The 19,449-nt window shown below is 45.4% G+C and overlaps 1 protein-coding gene across 3 annotated transcripts in view; it reads right to left on the reverse strand.

Moving 5' to 3' along the window:
• The window catches only part of GALNT10 (polypeptide N-acetylgalactosaminyltransferase 10), a 215,582-nt gene that overhangs the window by 121,345 nt on the left and 74,788 nt on the right, over positions 1-19,449 (reverse strand). The window contains exon 1 of one of the 3 annotated variants that reach the window (XM_070569155.1): positions 14,565-14,670. The exons of the other annotated variants lie outside the window; for them this stretch is intronic. The gene's annotated coding sequence lies outside the window, so the exon portion shown is untranslated. Of the gene's footprint in view, positions 1-14,564; positions 14,671-19,449 lie in introns of those variants that run through there. 3 annotated transcript variants of the gene reach the window in all.

The raw sequence follows: 19,449 nt of genomic DNA on the forward strand, positions 1-19,449 counted from the left end.
CTGCCATGTTCGCGTAAATAAGAACAGCTTTCCATATCACCTTGCCCATTAGAAATCCCACAGATTTGTTCTTGCCACTGTGGTATGCAGAATCCAATAGTCCTATTTCCTGTGTAATTAACTACGAAGGCCTTGAATGTGCGGCGTGCTGGAACATTAGCACGAACAAGAAGCCACCGGAATAAAAGCTTCCCCACGCCTGTTTATTAAGTCTCTGGCTGGTCCTTGTGTTAGCAGATTTTCCACAACGGCTCAATATCCTTACAACGGCTCTAATGACCATCACAATCCTTTGCATTCCCTCTCCTACAAGACCTCGCTGAGTTGCAATGAGAAAATTCCGAAAGTTGGCATGCCGGATGTCTTGGTTAGAGAAGGAAAGAAAACTGCGAAACAAAGGCCACGTGCCTGCAAACAGTTCTCGGGGTTTTTAGAAATCACAGAAGCTGAGCTGGAAGTTCCTTCAGTAGGTTTCCACTGCGCTGAGCTACATTTCCACAGGAGACACCTCAGCGCTGCCTTGGGACCAGGGAGGCTGGGGGTAGGAGCTGGACCCCCCGCAATCAGACCAGCAATGCATCTGTCTGTTTTCTGTACTGGGGTTCCATGTGGGATTGCATTTTAAAAAGGTCCTCTGCTAAAAACAAATTGACAATCAAATCTCCAAACATACAGACAAATATCCTTGGAAACTGAGCTGGGGCCACTTCCCTACTTCACAGATAGGGAAACTGAGGCTTGGGGTGGGTCAGGGACCTGCCCAAAGTAAATACTCTACCTGCAGATGTCAGGATTGAGGGGTCAAGGGCTGTTTAGCAATCTTTGCTCCAGCCCTCCCCCGCAATCCCTTTCCCTTTTCTGCTACCCAAAGATTGGGAACTTCAGTTGACTACTTGAGGTCACCAGTGGAACCAAAGAGGCTCTACGGAAGGTACCAATCTCAAGTGGTTCTCAAAGTGTGGTCCTTGAAACAGCAGCACCCATACCTGGGAGTTTGTTAGAAATGCTAATTAATTACCCGGGCTATGCCCTAGGCCTCCTGAAGCAGAAACCCTGAGGGTGGGGCCCTGGGATCTGTGTTTTAGAAGTCCTCCAAGAGATTCTGATGCACGCTCAAAGTTGGGAACTACTGGTCCAGAATGACGAAGGCCCTAATTCTGCCTGCTCTGTGCTGGTCAGACCAATCCTGGGCTATTGTACCCAAGTAGAGCAGATCTTTATCATCAAAGGTCACAAAAACCTTAGGTGTGGTCACTGGCAAACACAATCTGTCAGCTTTTGAGGTGTTTTTTTTTAAACTTTCACCAACGTGATAAAATAGGGAAATTTCCTACTGTTTTATCAAGACTTTTGGCTTCTCTTGAAAACTCAAAAGACATATCAATGCTCGGACTGAGTTCCCTTAGACCCTCAGCTGGGCTGAGCAACACAGCTGCCCTGCTTAGGGAGGGCATGTCTCTCCAGTTTGCCATAGTCTCCACCATTCCTTAGTACCTTTCACCTGGCTCTTATCTCTCATTCGTGTTACTTGCCTGGCCCAAGTGAGTTTGCAATGTGCTGCAATAGACAAGAATGTATCCTGGATGAGGAAGATTAGAAACTATGTTGTATGAGGACTACAAGATGAGAAGCTGTGGGGGACACGGGAGCAATTATCTTGTTCTATAAGATCCAGAGGCTAGAGTGAGTGTTAATAGCAGAAGTTACTGAATGACTGAGGGACTAGTTTAAGACAGAGAAGAAATTCTAAGAGTTGGATTGGTGCTAGGACAAAATAGGACCACTTGGAAGATGTTAGAGGAGGCCAGGAATACGAGGCTTGATTGTTCGTCAGGATGCGAAGGATGGGAATCAAGTGCTGGCTTAAGGCTAGTGCTTCTCCAATTTTACTGAGCAGTAGAATCCAATGGAGATCTTGTTCAATGCAGATTCTGATACAGGAGGTCTGGGTGGGGGCTGAGATTCTGCATTTCTAACAAGCCCCCAGGTGCTGCGGACTCTCCTGGTCCAGGAAGGACACTTAAGAGTACTAAGTGATGGCCAATCTTTAAAGGATATATCAAGAGTCTAAGATTCCATGAAGGGCACTGTTTCCTCCAGCTCCTTGTGAAAGTCTTCCGACACTACTGGGAAGGGAACATGGGGTTGAATCTCATAGAGGCAAATTTCTAGATCTCGTTCTCAGAATGAAACAGTGAATTAATGAACTGACAGAGTAGAGGATTAAGGTTCCAAAATTCTAGGAGTTTCACACCCATGGCTTTACCATCTCCACTGCCTTTGCCTTAATGATGTGCATCCCTCCAGAATGATCTGTGGAGATGACCTGAGCTATTTGAGGTGGTCTCCTTAGTCCTTACATTTTCCCTAAACTAAGAGGACTTCAGAGCTTGCCCTCACAGGGAGTTCTGTGTGTCTAAGCATCAAGTTACTAGGGGATCCTTGAATATTCAAGCTAAGCAGTTGCTCAGAGACAATTAGTCTACCCCTTCCCATCTTACAGATGGGGAAACTGAGGCCTAGAGAGGCCAAGCTACTCAACCAAAGCCACACAAGCAGGCAAGAGGATGGAAGCCAGGTTTTTTTTTTTGGAGGAAGATTAGCCCGGAGCTAACTACTGCCAATCCTTCTCTTTTTGCTGAGGAAGACTGGCCCTGAGCTAACATCTGTGCCCATCTTCCTCTACTTTATACATGGGATGCCTGCCACAGCATGGTTTTTGCCAAGCAGTGCCATGTCCGCAGCCGGGATCCAAACCGGCGAACCCTGGGCTGCTGAGAAGCGGAAGGTGTGAACTTAACCGCTGCACCACTGGGCTGGTCCTGGGAGCCAGGTTCTTTAACTCCCGGGCTAATTTTTAGTGGAGCAGCCCTTGGACAAGCTACAGGACTCACAGGCACCTCAACTCTCCCACCTGGAAAATGGAGACAACATTACTTGCCCAAAAGGTACTTTCAAATGAATCAAAAAAATGCCAAATAGCATATCCTGAGCGCTCACAGAATTTACATAGAATGTGGATATTAACTCCTTTAACGTTTTAAGAGTCTACTGTAAATCGACATCTTCTCACCTAATCACCTTGATACAGGACTCAAATTTTAATATATAGGTTAAAAAGATTTCCAATAATAGGTCTGAGCTTTGGGCAGGAGAAAAAAACTGGTTTCAATCCCAAAATCACAGACTATTTAGAGCCCAAAGGGCCCTTAGAATCTGACCCACAAACCTTAATACAAACTGTGTTCAATTTCAGGTGGTTCAGGAGTCGCTGAGGCCCATCCATGGAAAGCCCAGATCATTCAAACTATCACCAAACGTTTCTTGAGACCTTCTCTGTGCCAGGCACTGTGCTAGGCACAGGGGATACACGTGTGACAACACAGACCCCATGTAGGCCCTAATGGGGTTTACAGCCAGATCAGTCTCTCTCCAAGGGTGGGTTCACGCGGCGCCTGTGCCCTCATTTTAGATACAAATTCCTGGGCCCCGCCCTGAGCCTACTAAATCAAAGCATCTGGGGTGGGAGCCCAGGAAGACGTGTTTTTTAACACATTGCCCGTGCGATTCTGATTCACAATAAAAGTGGAAAACCACCTGTCTAAACACAGCTGCCTCATTTTACAGATATACAAGCTGAGGTGAACAGAGTAGAAGGGACTAAATCCCATAGCTTGTCAGCCCCAAAGACCAAACCAGATCTAGCTGTTTTTTTCCCCTGGGATGGATTGTGAGCTTCCCGAAGGCAGGGGCATGTGTGTTCCGGTTCTTCACTGTGCATTCCTAGGCCAACACCTGGCTCATCTTAGGCCCTCAATAACTATCAGCTGAATGAATGCTCATCAATGGGCTGAGTAATCTACTTTAACGACTTGGAGCATTCTGGATCCAGAGTTGGAAAAACCTAGGTTTCATGTCCTGTGCAGGGGGACCCCAGTTTCCTTGGCTGACAAACAAGGAGAACTAACAGAATAACCTGTGGGCTGTCGGGAGGATGCACAAGCTGATCTCTACAAAGCATCCAGCTCAGTGTGGGCACCAGGTCGGGCCCTCTCGTAAAGGAGAGCTCCTATTAGTACAGTGTTTTTAGAGAACGGTTACGATCCCGAGTTTGTGATGGCCATGCTGGGGCACAGGACAGGGACAGGAATCTAACAAAGCCGTGGGCCCTGCAGAGGCAACCTATTTAACACCTGAGCCCCTTCGACTGGCGATTGCTGATAAAAGGCTTTAGAGAGTTTCCTCATTAACAGGAGGTCAGATGTCCACGTGGAAATTCAGTGTTCTTCAGAAAAGAAAAAAGTTCTTAGTTAACAGTGGGATTCCACAATAGAGACAAATGCCGCAAGACCTTTAGTCCCAAGAAAGGCATGAACAATGCTTCTCAAAAAGACAGCAATTCTTATGCAATAGCAATCAAAAGAAAAGTCTGGATTTTCAATTGGAGGTAATTTTAAGTTTCTTTAATTGTATAGACTAAGAGACTTGTCTCTAAAAGCTGTGATTATTTTCCTTCAGCAACCATCTTTCATGACTTCATCCCCTCTGTTTCCAGATGTCCTTTGGCTACAGGAAGCAAAGGTTGGGAAGCAGCAGAGCAAGAGAGGTGAGGCAGAGTCATTGGGGGAGGCCAGCAGAATTAATGTGGAAATCACATTAAACAACAAATTGGAAATGGATTTTGACTGGCTGCTCTAAATAACTGCTTCTGGTATCTGCGTGCTTTTACTTAACATTCCGCTGAGACAATCGATTAGTGCTCAAACAGCCACACACGCGCACACACACAAATGGAATTTTAATCTTTTGTTTAATCACTATTTAGCGTGCCTGGCCCCCTTCTGAGGGAGGGAGGAAGGAAAGGTTTGGTGAAGCAAGCCAACTGTATTCTAGCCAGGAAGAAAGATCTGTGAAAGCACGTCCTCTAATCCCAACTCTGCAGACTCAGAGCTCAGAGCGGACACCTGCGTCTCTGGCTGGGCTGGTTAGTGTCTTCCAAATAACGGCGAGAGGGCTGGACACTACGAAATGGCAATGCTGGGAGGAAAAGGGAGCAAGTCACCTGCTGCATCCAGGGTCTGAGGACATATGATAGACCAGATTCGGCTGCAGATTTTAGGGTGGATGCCCCCTTCTACCTCCCCTCAAACTAGCCCTACAAAGGCGCTGGAATGATTTTTCTTTGAGGTTTAAAGGACTCTCTAATTCCAAACATTTGTTTATCTGCTAAGTAGATTATTATAATTACCTTCTCTCTCTCACTCTCTCTCTCACACACACACACACACGCATGCATATAGCAAAGCATTCTCTTAAAGGTTGCCTTCAAGGTTATAGTAGTTCAAAGAGGGCCAGGCAGGGCTTAAGTTCGCCAAAAGTGCCGACAAAGTTACTTTAAGCAAGGGAGTTTGGACAATGGGATAAATGTACTTTCTTCATGACTTCTGAGGATATAAGCTGTATTTTTATTTATTTACTTATTCATTTATCCAACAAATGAGGATGACTTCATTGATGAATTGAGGACCTGCTATGCCCAAAGACCTGTCGGAGAGACAAAGATAAATAAAATTGTCCCCAGCCTCAACAAACAGCACGGATATGAGACAAGTACACAGGAAAGGAGAAGACACACAACAATGTAACATAAGTGCCTTGAGAGTTGTACAGATAAATTCTATAGGTATTTCCAAGAGCCAAAGATTACATTCTACCTGGGAAGATCAGGGCAGGATTCCTATAGAAGCAGTATTTGAGAGTTGCCTGAAAGGATGGGTAGGATTTTGGGGATGGAACCCAGATGGTGGGAAATCATGTGCAAAAAAACAGAGGTTAGACATATTCACTTAATGGCAAGGAGCCTGAGTGGCCAGGGGTAAGTGGGGAGCAAAAGAGAGTCACGAGCAATGAGGCCAGGGAGTCTGGACCAGAATCCAAGAGCCTGACATTTGAGCTGTTGAGCAGATGGGAGCCACAGAAGGTCTTTGAGCAAGGAACAGGCTGGAGTAGAGCTCCAAGAACAAAATAGGTTACTACTTATCCATTTGCAATTCAACTCAGAATCCTCCTCTTCTGACAGAGATGGAGGAAGAAAGATGATGTTTTCATTCAGAGGAAACGTTCCCTCTTTGCAGGCTGAGGACCACGCTCATGCTGGCATTCCACAAGTCAGACTGAAACGGGGCTGACCTAACCCCAGCCCCTACCTAGTAGGCTGCTGTTCTAAGAACACCTACCTTCCTACCACCAGGATGAAGCGGTGTGAGGAAAGAACCAAATCGAAAGGGCCCTGCTTATGAGTGAACGGAGACACCACAACCCAGCAACCACGAGACTGCTTAAGCCTGCTGGGGCCACGTGAGGCAAGTCCTGCTGTTCCACCCAGCAATCCGGTGTGTCAATTTTCCTCACTCCAATAACTCCGTCATCTCAACACCAGGATACTGGAATCTGAAATCTGTATGGGGCCCCATTTCTAAGGGACAAAGTCATCCACAGAGAGGAACCATTGTTTGAAAAGGCTGATCCTGTACTTCCAAGATCAGAACCATTTCACCCGTCCAATTCACCCTTTGTTTTGTACAGATGGCTCTAGAAAAGGTCATTTGCTACTTAAGGTGTGAAGGTTCATTAAAAGACTTTTTAAACAGCAAAGAGAAAAGGAAGCCAAGATATTTTGTAATGTCCATTATCTAAAGGGCAAATGGAACCTAGTAACTTTTCTCTTCCACTGTAAAAGAACGATTGCGACCTGTATCATTTTCTTCAGAGGAAGATCCCAAATGTTTTATCACCAGGAAAAAAAAAAAACAATACTCTGATCCATAATTTGATAATGTTCGTTTGAGTCTCTCACTTGCCCACCCATCCATCTGTCCGTCCATTTGTCTGTCCGTCCATCCATCCACTTAAATGTTTAATGAGTAAAAGCACATGACAGGCTCTGTGCTAGGTGTCTAGGATACACTGGTGAGCAAGACAGACAAGGGCCCTGCTCTCATAGTTTACAGTCGTGTGTATGGTGGGGTGGAATATAGACTTTAATCCAGAACCACAAATGAGTTAAAATAGCTATGGTGGCACGGGCACAAAAGAAAAGTACAAGTGCAAAGAGAGTCTCTTTCTTTCGGATCAGATCAAGAGGATTTGATGCAGTCAGCAAGGTCAGGGAAGGCTTCCCTGAGGAAATGGATGGAGCATGATTAGCAGTTAACTCAGCAGAGAGAGGAGAATAGACCCTTCCAGATAGAGGCGGAAAGTGAGGCTGTGCAGAGGCCCTGTGGCTGGGTAAACATGAAACATAAGAGGGACTGAAAGAAGAGCAGTGTGTGTGGTGCACAGAGAAGGAGGGGAAGCCTGCTGGGGGTGAGAGGTGGGCAGGTATGAGGATTCTGTCTTTCTCCCAGAAGCATTTGGAAATCCAAGTACCACGTTTTATATAAGGAGGTGGCAAGATCAGGTTGCATTTGGAAAGCTCTCTTGCAGCCAAGTGGAGAAGGGATTAGGATCCTGAGAGAAGGGCAGACCCCAGGGAGGAGGCTATCGCTGTGGTACAGGCAGAGATGATGCCAGCTTGGGCTAGGAAGGCAGAAGTGGGGATGGATATACACAGATTTTTTTTCTAAATAGATTCACAAGGGTCCTGTAGGTCTACAGTCAAGCACTTGGACACTTGGGTAATAAGTTCATCTTTAAGGTTCATAAGCTCAAAGTCCCATGGAGGCAGGTGGGGCTGACCTGGGGCCTGAGCCCAGATCTCCCCTCACCTAGCCTGGTGTTTGTTTTATCACACATTACTCTCAAGTTTTAATCTTGTCCACAGACAGCACGTCAGGAAATCAGACCTAAGAGAATTGTACCGCATGTATATTTAACCTTCAGGAACGGAATGGCATGTGGTCAAAAAGAAAGAGAAAGAAACCGTAACGGGAGAGGATGGCGATGCTCCGACCTCATGCTCAGGGGCCCTGCACCCTGGGTGGTGTCCCCAGAGGCCTAGCTCTCTCCTGCCTCTGAAAGTGTGAGCACTTTGGTGCTGAATGAGCCTACTCCTGGAAGATAAGTATTCTTACTACCCAAGAGGATGCTGTGATGGCTTCACCCAAAGAAACAATCATCGGTTTGAATGCTAGAGGAAAAACTGGCTAAATGGGACTTTTGAGAGGTGGTTTGTCTTTACATGCCGTGGGCGACTGTCAAGGGTGATTCTGATTTTATGTTATTTTCCCCTCAAGTGGTGAGTTTATTATAACCTAACCCTTTCATAAGATGAGACATTGCTATATTATTATCGTCATTATATCCACTTTGTAGATGACAAAACTGAGGCTTGGAGAGAAAATCGATATGAAAGTGTTTTGCAAACTGCCAATCACCCCAAGAGTGTAATCACCACAGGTAATACTTCCTACCACACGCAACTGCCCATCCTTCCCACACCTTAGTACCCGGAAAGATGCTAGGTACACAGTCGGTCCTCAGAAAGGAAAACATGCGGAAGTGAATCCTACTTCTGCGCCTTGTTCACGAGGGGTCTTGAAAATCTCCGTCTAGCCGACGTGCGATCAACCACAGGAAGCTCTGTAAGAAGTGTTCTCCTCAGAGGCTCAGCGAGTAGAGTATCACAGAGGGTCATCAGATTGCTCTGCAGAGCAGACGTGGATGGGCAAAGAGAAAGGCAGGCAATACACGTAAGCTGCAGAGAAGGCCAGTTCTAAGCCTTTCAGGGACCAAAAAATGACGGCAAACACATCCTATGAGACTCCCAGTTGGGGAATCAGGACGGAGCCACGATATAATAGAGCAGTTGCTTTATTAAGAGTAATAATTACAATCATAATCCCTGCATTCTGAAGACAGCAAAACAAAGTGTAGAAGAGCGCTTGCTTTGGAGTCGGAAAGACTGAGGCTTGTGCCACAGTTCTGCTTATTAGCTGTGTGACCTTAGGCAAGTTACACTGTTTTCCCAAGCCTTGGTTCCCAACTGTAAAATGGGGGATATGAATAGCATGAAGCATAAAGGTTACTGTGAGGATTAAACGAGAGGCAGCAAGTAAAACTCTTAGCAGCGTCTGGCATTTACGAAGAATTAAAAATCATAGCTACCATTATTAGTTACTGTTCAGATAGTACTTTGCAACTTATAAAGCATTTTTACATCTATTATCCCATTTCTTCACTACAATCACACTAGGATGAAGGCAGGCATCACCAACCTATAATAATATTCTCAGCCTCTGAGAATCCTTCCCAATGTTGTGCTCCAAGCGGCCCTTACCAGTCAGCCAGCGCTGGCCCAAGGACAGGACCCACTGGCCACTCCTGCCTTAAGCTAGAAGAGTGAATTCCCAAGTACACCTGGGAGGCTGTGATCCACTGGTTGATTTCTACAATCTTAGATCTTTAGGCTGTCTGGCTGTTCACTGCTTGCAAAGGTCCCCCAAGGCGGGGGCGGGAAGGGGAAGGTGGGGAAGCAGAAGGTGACTGATGGCTGTCCCCTCCTCTGGTGCTGCCCTCCCCTTACCCACAACTGCCGGGACCTTCCCTTGTGCCATGCCTCAGAGTCCCACAAAATGGTTGCTGAATGGGAGCTGGGATGCTGTCTCCTGACGTTCCACTGGACCCACTAAGCCTTTCTTTGCTACAGCTCATGGATGATCCCCGAGATTGGCTTGGGCCGCTAGGGGACTGGAGCTCCCTTCCTCCATACAGATGGCTACAGTTATTAGAAAATTCCTTCTGGTACTTAGCTCCTTGGGCTCCTTCCTGGCCCACAAAGTCTCGACTGTGGACTATGATCCTGGCCTCCTCCATTTGCCATCTCAGAATCTCTGAACTCTTCTCCATTTCTCTTGGGGTAGAAGCCACTAAGGGCTCTGAACCTCCTTGAGGAGCAACCCCACCACCTCACCCACCCCCACCTTAGGCACACTCTGGCATTCTTGTTCTTACATAATGATCTCTTAGGCATCTCGTGCCCCAGGCATGATACATGAAGTGTACCCAAAACAGCAGACAAGATGGTGTTCTCAGAACACACCATTCCGCTATGAAAGTAGACACTCCTACAGGAATGAATCCAAACTCTCGGGCCTTCCCTGACCTCCCTGACTAGATCAGAGTCCCTAAGTGTGCCCTTACAGCATCCTTACTGCTCCTCTGTGATTTCACATTTATTTGGGTGATTATTTCATTACTGTCTATCTCTCCCCAACTTGAGGGTAGGAAATAGCAATTTTTGTTGAATGAATGAATGAGCAGAGATATCTTTTGCTTTATCTTTTCTCAAGGAAGGAAGGTCATCCATGATTAGACATGTCTAATATAGTCCCAACGATTTAATACCATAAAGGGGTTCTGAGGATTAACTTTATCTTCTAACTAAACGGCTTCAGGTCAACTCAATGGACTACAAAACTCTGAAGAGAGCTGGCTCACTTGATCCTAAAATGATTTCTAAAAGAGGCAACAGACCTTGAACTCTTCCACCTTCTTCCTTCTCTCACTGTCAAACTGTTTTCTTTCTAGATTCCTAACCTTAAGGTTTGTGCAGAAATTGCTGTATGTCCCCAAGGAGCTGTTCTCTTTTTCCTCCACAGTAATAGAAATTTTAGCAGGGAATATGACCGTTCAGAATAAGGATGATTTTTCCCAGACATCCTTGCAGCTGGATGTGGCCTGACTGGGTTCAACGCAATGAGATGTGAGGGCAGGTGCTGTGTGGCAGCCCACGGAACCTACTTGAAGAAATCACTGGTGTGCACCTTTGCCCCTCTTCTTTATTCCTTCTATCTTGCTGCATAGAATGCAAATGCCCCATGCTGGACCATGAGGTGGGGGCCCACGCCCTAGGCATGGTGAAGGTATTAGTGAGAAGGAGCCTAGGGTCCTGAGGACTTCATGGAGCAGAAGTACCATATCAGCCCTGGACTGCAAACCTCCAGACTTTTAAGTGAGAGAAAAATAAACTTCTATTGTACTTAGGTCACCCAAATCTAAACTTAACTGATACGAACTTCTTCTCTTGAGGCTTGAAAGCCTGTGAAGCAACTTGGTGTGGTGGGGAAGACCCTGAAAGAAGATCCAGAAAACCGAAGTTTCAGACTCCTGGCTCTGTGATTATGAAAAGTGGCATAGCAGGCAATCCCGCACCTTTCTGGGTTTCCATTCTTTGACTACAGATGGAAGTCAAAATACTAAGTGTCCACGACATGATTATCTATATAAAAAATGCTAAGGAGTCTAAAAAAAGCTAGTAAAACTAGTGAGTTCAGCAATGTCACAGGATACAAGGTTGACATGTGAAAATCAATTGTATTTCTAAACACCAGCAATGAAACACTGGAAACTGAAATAAAACATACCATTTACAACGGCATGAAAACCCATTAAACACCGAGAGATAAATTTAACAAAAATGTGCAAGACTAATATACTGAAAACTACAGAACACTGCTGAGAGAAATCAAAGACCTAAATAAAGGGAGAGATATATCACGTTTATGGATCAGAAGACTTGATATTGTTAAGATGTCAATCCTCTCAAAATTATAGATTCAAAGTAATCTTTGTAGAAACTGACATGCGAGGGACCTAGAATAGCCAAAACAATTTAGAAAAGGAGAAACAAAGTTGGAGAGCTTAATATATACTAATTTCAAGGCCTGCTCTAGGGCTGCAGTGACCAAGACAGTGTGGTACTCAAGTAAAGAAAGACGTGATCGATGAGAATGGAATGGAGACTCCAGATGTATAAGTTGATTTTGAACAAAGGTGCTAAGGAAATTCAATGGGGAAAGGCTAACCTTTTCAACACACGATGTGGGAACAATTAGGTATCCATATGCCTGAAAATAAACCTCAATCCTTACCTCACACCATACTCAAAAACTAACTCGAAATGGATCATAGACCTAAATGTAAGAGCCAAATTATAAAATTTGTAGAAGGAAATATGCGAGCAAATTTCAGTGCCCTTGGTTTAGGCAAAGGTTTCTTAAATAAGACACAAACAGCATAAAATATGGATAAACTGGAATTCATTATAATTAAAATATGGATAAACTGGAATTCATTACAATTAAAAGCCTCTGTTCTTCAAAGGGCAAGCCACGGATTGGGAGAATATATTTGCAAAACATGTGTTTGATAAAGGACTTATATTCAGAATGCATAAAGAACTCTCAGAGCTCAACATTATTAATCACTAGGGAAATGCAAATCCAAACCACCATGAGATACTGCTTTACACCTACTAGGATAGCTATCATTTAAAAATGGAAAATAAGTGTTGGCAAAGACGTGGAGAAATTGGAATGCTTGTGCATTGCTGGTGGGAATGCAAAATAGTGCAGCCACTATGGGAAACACTTTGGTGATTTCTCAAAAGGTTAAATGCAAAAGTATCACATGACCCAGCAATTCCGCTCCTAGGTATAGATCCAAAAGAACTGAAGGCAGGGACTCAAACAGGTGTTTTTATGCCAATGTTCATAGCAGCATTATCCACATACCCAAAAGGCAGAACTCAAGTGTCCATCAACAGATAAAGGGATAAATAAAAATGGCACATACCTACAATGGAATATTATTCAGCCATGAAAGGAACGAAATTTTGATATATGCTACAACATGGATGGATCTTGAAAATATTATGCTTAGTGAAATAAGCCAGACACAGAAGGATATATATTCTATAATTCCACTTATCTGAGGCATCTAAAATAGGTAAACTTATAGAGGCAGAAGGTAAAATAGAGGTTATTGGGGAAAAAGGGGAGTTATTGTTTAAAGGGAGTTATTATTGAGGATAATGAAAAAGCTTTGGGTATAGTGGTAATGATTATACAACACTGTAAATGTATTTAATGCCACTGAATTGCACCCTTATAAATGGTTAAAATGATAAATATTACGTTATGTATACTTTCCCACAATAATAAAAAAAAAATATTGTACCTCCTTCCTTCTTCCCTACTCCCAAAAAAGCCTTCCAATTTTCAACACTTACATATTCTAATACTCTCTTGGAGATTCACAATGTATATTAACATCTTTAGGCTCTGTGAAGTCTGACAGAAAAGAAAGCTGCCTAACTTTGTCTAACCCAGCATTTCACAAATTTCTTTGACAAGAAGTTCCCCCCACCCACTCTCCCCAGCCCTCTAGAGAATGATTAACATCATAGGGAATGCATGGACCTCATTTTGAAATGGTAGGCTAATAACAACAGGGTTTATGAGGGAGAACATGGTTCCATCCCTTTGCAACACGCAATCAGTTTTTTGTTTTTTTCTGTAAAGTACATAGACATGGAACAATTACACAAAGATTTCAAGCTGACATACTGACTTGGAAGGAAGGAAACAAAATTTCTGATAATATAATATTTTTCTAAAAGAAAGCTTCAGTTGACTGCTGAAGCATCTGTCATACATGTGTCTACTCAACCATCCATCCATCCACCCATCTACCCATCTACCATCCACCCATCCACCCATCCATCCATCTATCCATCCACCCATCTACATCCACCCATCCATCCATCCACCACCCACCCATCCATCCATCCATCTACCCACCCACCCACCCACCCATTCATCTGATAAAGGTTTACTGTGCAACTTCTATTTGTTGGCCTTGGCTTACGTGCTTCAGGGACTATCATAAAAGACACAGTTTCTGTCTATGGTACAGGCCAGATTTGAGATAATTTCATTCTAAAAATTGCTACTTGGACCTGGGAGAAGAACCATGACTTATTCTCCTGGAATAACTGTTCTGGGAACAGTTCTGCGGGGGGCTTTGGGGCTGGACACTGAAGGCTGAGTGCCACGTGGGCTGGTGGAGGCACTGCAGGGGCACTGGTGATGAGGTCGCCTAGAAATGCTCCTCTTTTGTCTTCTACTCACACAGAAGACTACAGACTCTTTCACAAGCCTGGCTTCTTATAACTCTGGTTAATGAATCACTTCACATTTTCCGAATGGTTTCTCATATGTAAATCTCTCCAGAAACCCTTGCTTAGCAGGAGAAACAATACATTTGAAGTTGGGAGGGAGGGTCTTGTTTTTATTCTGGAGAATTTAGGAAGATTTCTCAGGATGACTGTGGTAGACTGACTGAAAAAGTGGCTCCAATCCTCCACGTCTCCCTGTGCCCATGTCCTCTGCAATGGGATCACAGGGCTCCTCCCATTAGGAGGTGCAGTCTATTTCCCTACCTTCTGAATCTGGGCAGGCTTTGCGACTTGCTTTGGCCAAAACAATGAGGCAGAAGCAACAGTGTGTCAGTTTTGAGCCTAAGCCTCAAGAGACTCGCACTCCTTACCCCTGTATTTGTTCTTCTGCCTCCTCTAAGGGAACAAGCCCAGGCTGGCGTGCTCGAAGATGTGAGGGGCAAGTGGAAGATGAGATGCGGAGAAGAGCTGAGCTCATCCTGCACCAGCTGACAGGCAGCCAACCCCAAAGACATGAGAGCCCAGCCAAAGCCAGCAGAGCTGCCTGGGCACCCCAGGCTGACCAGAGATGCATGAGAGCCCAGCCAAAGCCAGGGAAACCACCTACCTGATCTGAGACCCATAAGCGCTGATATATAGCTGTTGTTTGAAGTCACTGGGCTTTAGGGTGCTCTGCTATGCAGCATTGTTTGCGGTAACAGAAAAGTGATAAAATGACCTTAAAGAAGATTCAGAGGATTCAGTTCAGTTCTGTGCTTATATCCAAAGGTGCCAAAATAGAAATATAAATGTTGGAATCCTGTCCTCCTGCCTCATTTTTTAAAGATCCCAATCACATCTGTCTTCCAACACTCAGTTCAAATACCAAATCTTCAAGAAACCCCGATCCTATCCCCTTCCACTTAAATAATCCTCTCCCCTCCCACTGACCTCTCCCTGCTCTCTCTCTCCCCTTCTCTTTTTGGAAGTTAGCCCTTAAGGTCTCAAATTATAGCCATTCGTATACATGTCATTCCTTTCTGCTGGATTCTAAACCAGTGCTTTGAGACTGTGATGAAGAACCACTTTGTTTTAATTTTCAATTCATTGCGAACCAAACCATCTGTGGCAGGCAGAATTCTAAGAATGACTTCCAACGACCCTCATCCTCTTATTCCCACTCCCCTCTGCGTGTGGGTGAAACCTGTGATATGATGAGATATTATTCCTCTGATTACGCCGTGTTGTATGGCAAAAGGAGATTATCCAGGTCGATATAATCTAATCACACAAAAAAGCACAGAGTTTTCTCCATCTGGCAGTATAAAAAGCAGTTAAAAGTGATTCAAAGAGGGAGAACTCAACGTGGCGTTGCTGGCTTTGAAGACCGAGGGGCCATGTGCGGGTGGCCTCTAGGAGCAGAGAGCAACCCCTGGTTGACAGCCAGCAAAGAAATGGGGACCCCAATCCTACAACCAGAGCAACTGAATCTGCTAACAACCTGAATGAGTCTGGAAGTGGATTCTTCTCCAGAGCCTCCAGACAAGAGCCTGGCCCAGCTGACAGCTTCACTTTGACCTTGTGAGACTCTGAGCAGAGAATCCAGTTGAGTCTGCTTAGACTCATGAGCTATAAAACTCTGAGCTAATAAATGTGTATTGTTTTAAGGTCACTAAAATGGTGGTAACTGTTACACAGCAACAGAAAACTAATACACCCCTGTAATGTGTTGCAGATTATATTTTCTGAAAGTGGCTGCAACAAAATCTTACATGCCATGTGTTCTTCTAGAACCTTCCACAAGCCCACTAAAAGGTAGCATCTATGTCTCCTCTCATTGAAGTTGGGCAGACCTTTGTGAATGCCTCAACCAACCGACAGAAGACATACAATGTGACTTCTGAGACTAGACTGTAAAAATGCCACATACTTCCACCTTGTTCTCTTGGGATATTCACCCTTGGTTCCAAGTTCCTCGGTGGAGAAATTCCCTGGTGGAGAGGTCAACATGGAAAGGAAGTGACAGGTGGCACCAACTTGCCAGCCATGTAAGTGAGCCATCTTGGAAGTGGACCCTCTGGCCCTGGCGGAGCCACCCAGCAGGCACTGTGCGGAGCAGAGATGAACTATTCTGCCCAGCCCTGCTCAAATTGCAGATTTGTGAGCAAATAAATGACTGTTGTTGTTTTCAGCCACTAAGTGTTGGGGCCTTTCGTTAAGCAGCAATAGTAACTGGAATGTGTGTATGCAGCTTACGCCTCATGTAATTCACCACATGAGTTCGACAACATATGAACTGATCTATATCTGCTTGACAAGATGTGTCCACTGAGCATGCACTTGGCTGTCACGGCAATGTCAAACTGCCACCAAAGTTTCTAAATGCTTATCTTCAATTTCTGTATTTATCTCATTGTAAACTGGCACCATTCTGCAGACTACACTTTGAGAGGTGCTCTGGGCCAGGCCCATTCTTACTCATCTCTGTATCCTCCCAAATGCCTGTTAGAATTCTTAGAAATAGGAGGGATTCAGTGAATGTTTATGACTGAAGAGAGCACCCCAAAAACGCTGCGGCTGGAAGCTCAACTCACATATTTCATAGATGGCAACATGGCCGTCCAGAGAGATGACGGGATACACTCACGGTCATGGGATGAGCTAGTGGCAGAGCCGTGATAAAGACAGAGAATTCCAGAAACCTTCTAAACTAGGCTTCGCCAACCCAACTGCCTACCTGTGAAGAGGGGGTGGCCAAGCATAAGACTATACAGAGGGAAGGAGGCTGTTGAAAAGGAACATGTAAGCCCAGCCCTGGCTGACTGTCACCAGGTGAGGGCAAGTGAAGAAAGATGTTCAGTTTTTACAGAGAAGCTGGAAAATCCAGATTTCTAGAGAGTATTTCTTGATTTTTAAAGTATTATCTGGATAAACAATATGTTTGCAGGCTAGATTTCATCTAGTAGGTCACCAATTTGCAATTCCCAAGCACCTGCAATTTACAGGTAAGGAAAGCAAGGTCCTGAGAGGTTACAGATTTAACCAAGAATATACAGGAAGAGGTGGCAAGGCCATTTTCTGACTTGTCCAGGAATTCGATAGTAACAATATTTATTGAGCACCTATATGGGCAGGGCAGTAAGCCAAGCATGTGGACCTACAATCTCCTTTAATCCTTTCAACAGTCCTAGGAAGTAGGCACTACTAGTATTTCCCCTTTTTACAGATTCAGCAAGAGACTCAGAGAAGCTAAGTAACTTGCCAAGATCATAGAGCAAGTAAGCAGTGAGCCTGTGTTCATAGCCACACCTGTACGTGGTGAATGGGTCTTCTCCCACCTCACGCCATTTCACTGACCCTTTAGCATCCTGCCTGTCAAAGCCCCAGGTTCAGCTTTACCCAGAATGGCTGTAAAATCCACCTTTTAACATTTCTCTACCATTTCAACCCAAGAGAAGCAATCCAAGGGTGACCTGTTTCCTGTCCCCCAGAGTCTGAGTGACACTCAGCCTGTGCACAGCCCACCCTTCCCAACTGCCAACTCCCCAGAGGGACGGGGGGGGGGGGGGGGGGGGCGGGGTCTACAGCTACAGCAGTAAAAGCAGCAGCTTGTGCCACTAGAACACCCACCCAGCTTCCTTTGCTAAGTAGAAAGGAGCAGAGGACTGGAGAAGTGGGAGGGGCCCAAAGGAAATCATTTAGACCTGTTATTTTCAAACTATGTTCAATGGATCCCTTGGAGATGCTGCAACTGGGAGCTGAGGGCAAGGGAGTCCCAGCAGGAAGGGCTTCGATTTCTTTTGTCATGCATTCATTAGGTTTTCAAGTAAGATTATGTGACAAGTGTTCCACTGCTAAAAAAAACAAGTTTGAAAACCAATGATGGAAGGCAACCTCTTCATTGCATTTTTAAAGACAAACCCTATAATTTGATTGGCAATCATAAAAATAATAAAGGCACATGGTGAAAGACTCAAAAGTTAAAAGGATATACAATGAAAAATAAAAATCTCTCCCTTCTTCCAACCCCTAGTCCCACTCCCTTGAGATAAGCACTATTAACAACTTCTTGAGCATTCCCTCCATAATTTTTAATAAGAAAACTGAGCCCCTGAGGTTGGCTTGTCTGAGATTATCCAGCCAGGGTGATTTACTGGATGTTGTGCTCCTGGCATTTCTCTTTCCCTTTATAACTTACAAAAGTCTTAAACGTGTCCACAGATTGCAAACTTTCTCCCCAATCCACCTGCAGTTTCAGAAACCATACATTATGTATCTTCTGGCCTCCCTCACTGAACAGGAGAATTTCACGTCTCTTTCATGTGACCATATTTCCCCATGGTCTTCATTTCACATGGTGGAGAAACCACCAGAATCACGTTCTCAACTGGCCAGCGTTCAAGCCAGGAGCAGCAGCTGTAAAACTGGATGCTCAGTAAGCAGTCCGGGCCGCTGGACGGGAACTCAGGCTGGAACCAAAGTCCTACAAGGGGCAACACCTCCATATCTTTGGCCTCAAGGGATCCTCCAAGAGCTTCAGTTCCTCTCTGCGGCCACTGCCAAGCTCTCCATTGGTCTCCTGGCCCTCAGGTTGCTGTCCCAGTTCTCAACGCTCCTGTGCCTCAGTGGTGCTCCTGGCACGGCCCATCTGCAGTCCCTTCTACCTGCCTTCCATTCTGGACCCATCTCTAGGCTGAGCCCATTTCCCGTCTGGTAGTAAAGAGCACATAAGAAGACCCATTACCCAGAGCTTCTTTCTCTCCTAGAGAAGACCCCAAGGGCCAACGTTTATCGGACTTCCTACGTGCCAGGCTGGGCTGGGTAATTTACAAGCCGTATGCTCACCACAAGCCTGGAAGGTGGCACTATTATTATCGTCCCATTTACAGGTGAGGAAACTGACTAGGAAGTGGTGGTTGGCACAGCAATGTGGACTGGCTAATCCACGGCTCCGGAGGGACTTGTTCAAGTTCCTAAAACTGCGGGGTTGCTTTTGACCCTGAGGCCTCTGATGTCACGTCTGCCCATTACACTGCCCACATGATGTTTGTGAAAGGGACAAAACACCCACAGTGATCCCGGCAGACTCTTAGATTCTCCGCCCACTACTGCCCAACAGCCCAGCTCCTTCTCAAGGCTCTTGAAGTGGACTCTGAGCATAACAGAAGGCCATGGCTCTGTGAAGAAATTAATCCTGTGTTAATCGTCGGCAGAGGTGCAGACTCGCTGCGGTTGCCTAGGTTACCTGCCTGGAGCTGGAGCCACCGCCAGATCACTCCCCTATTTACCTTAATTAATCAGATTGGGGTGGCTCCCTCTGGAGGGGTGCTGGGGCCTCCCCACCCCTGGGGTAAGCAGGAAGTTGCGGAGGCCTTCCTGGTGGCATGACTGAGGCACTGCAAGCAGGCAGCCCTGGGAGCCAGTGGTGGGTAGGAGGACGGCCACCAAGGACCACCTGGAACCAGGGTGGGAAAAGAGAGGCTCGTTGTCAGCGGCGTTCACTTGCCATGAAA

Source organism: Equus przewalskii, chromosome 13 (assembly GCF_037783145.1).
Source record: "Equus przewalskii isolate Varuska chromosome 13, EquPr2, whole genome shotgun sequence".
NCBI classification, from domain to species: domain Eukaryota; kingdom Metazoa; phylum Chordata; class Mammalia; order Perissodactyla; family Equidae; genus Equus; species Equus przewalskii.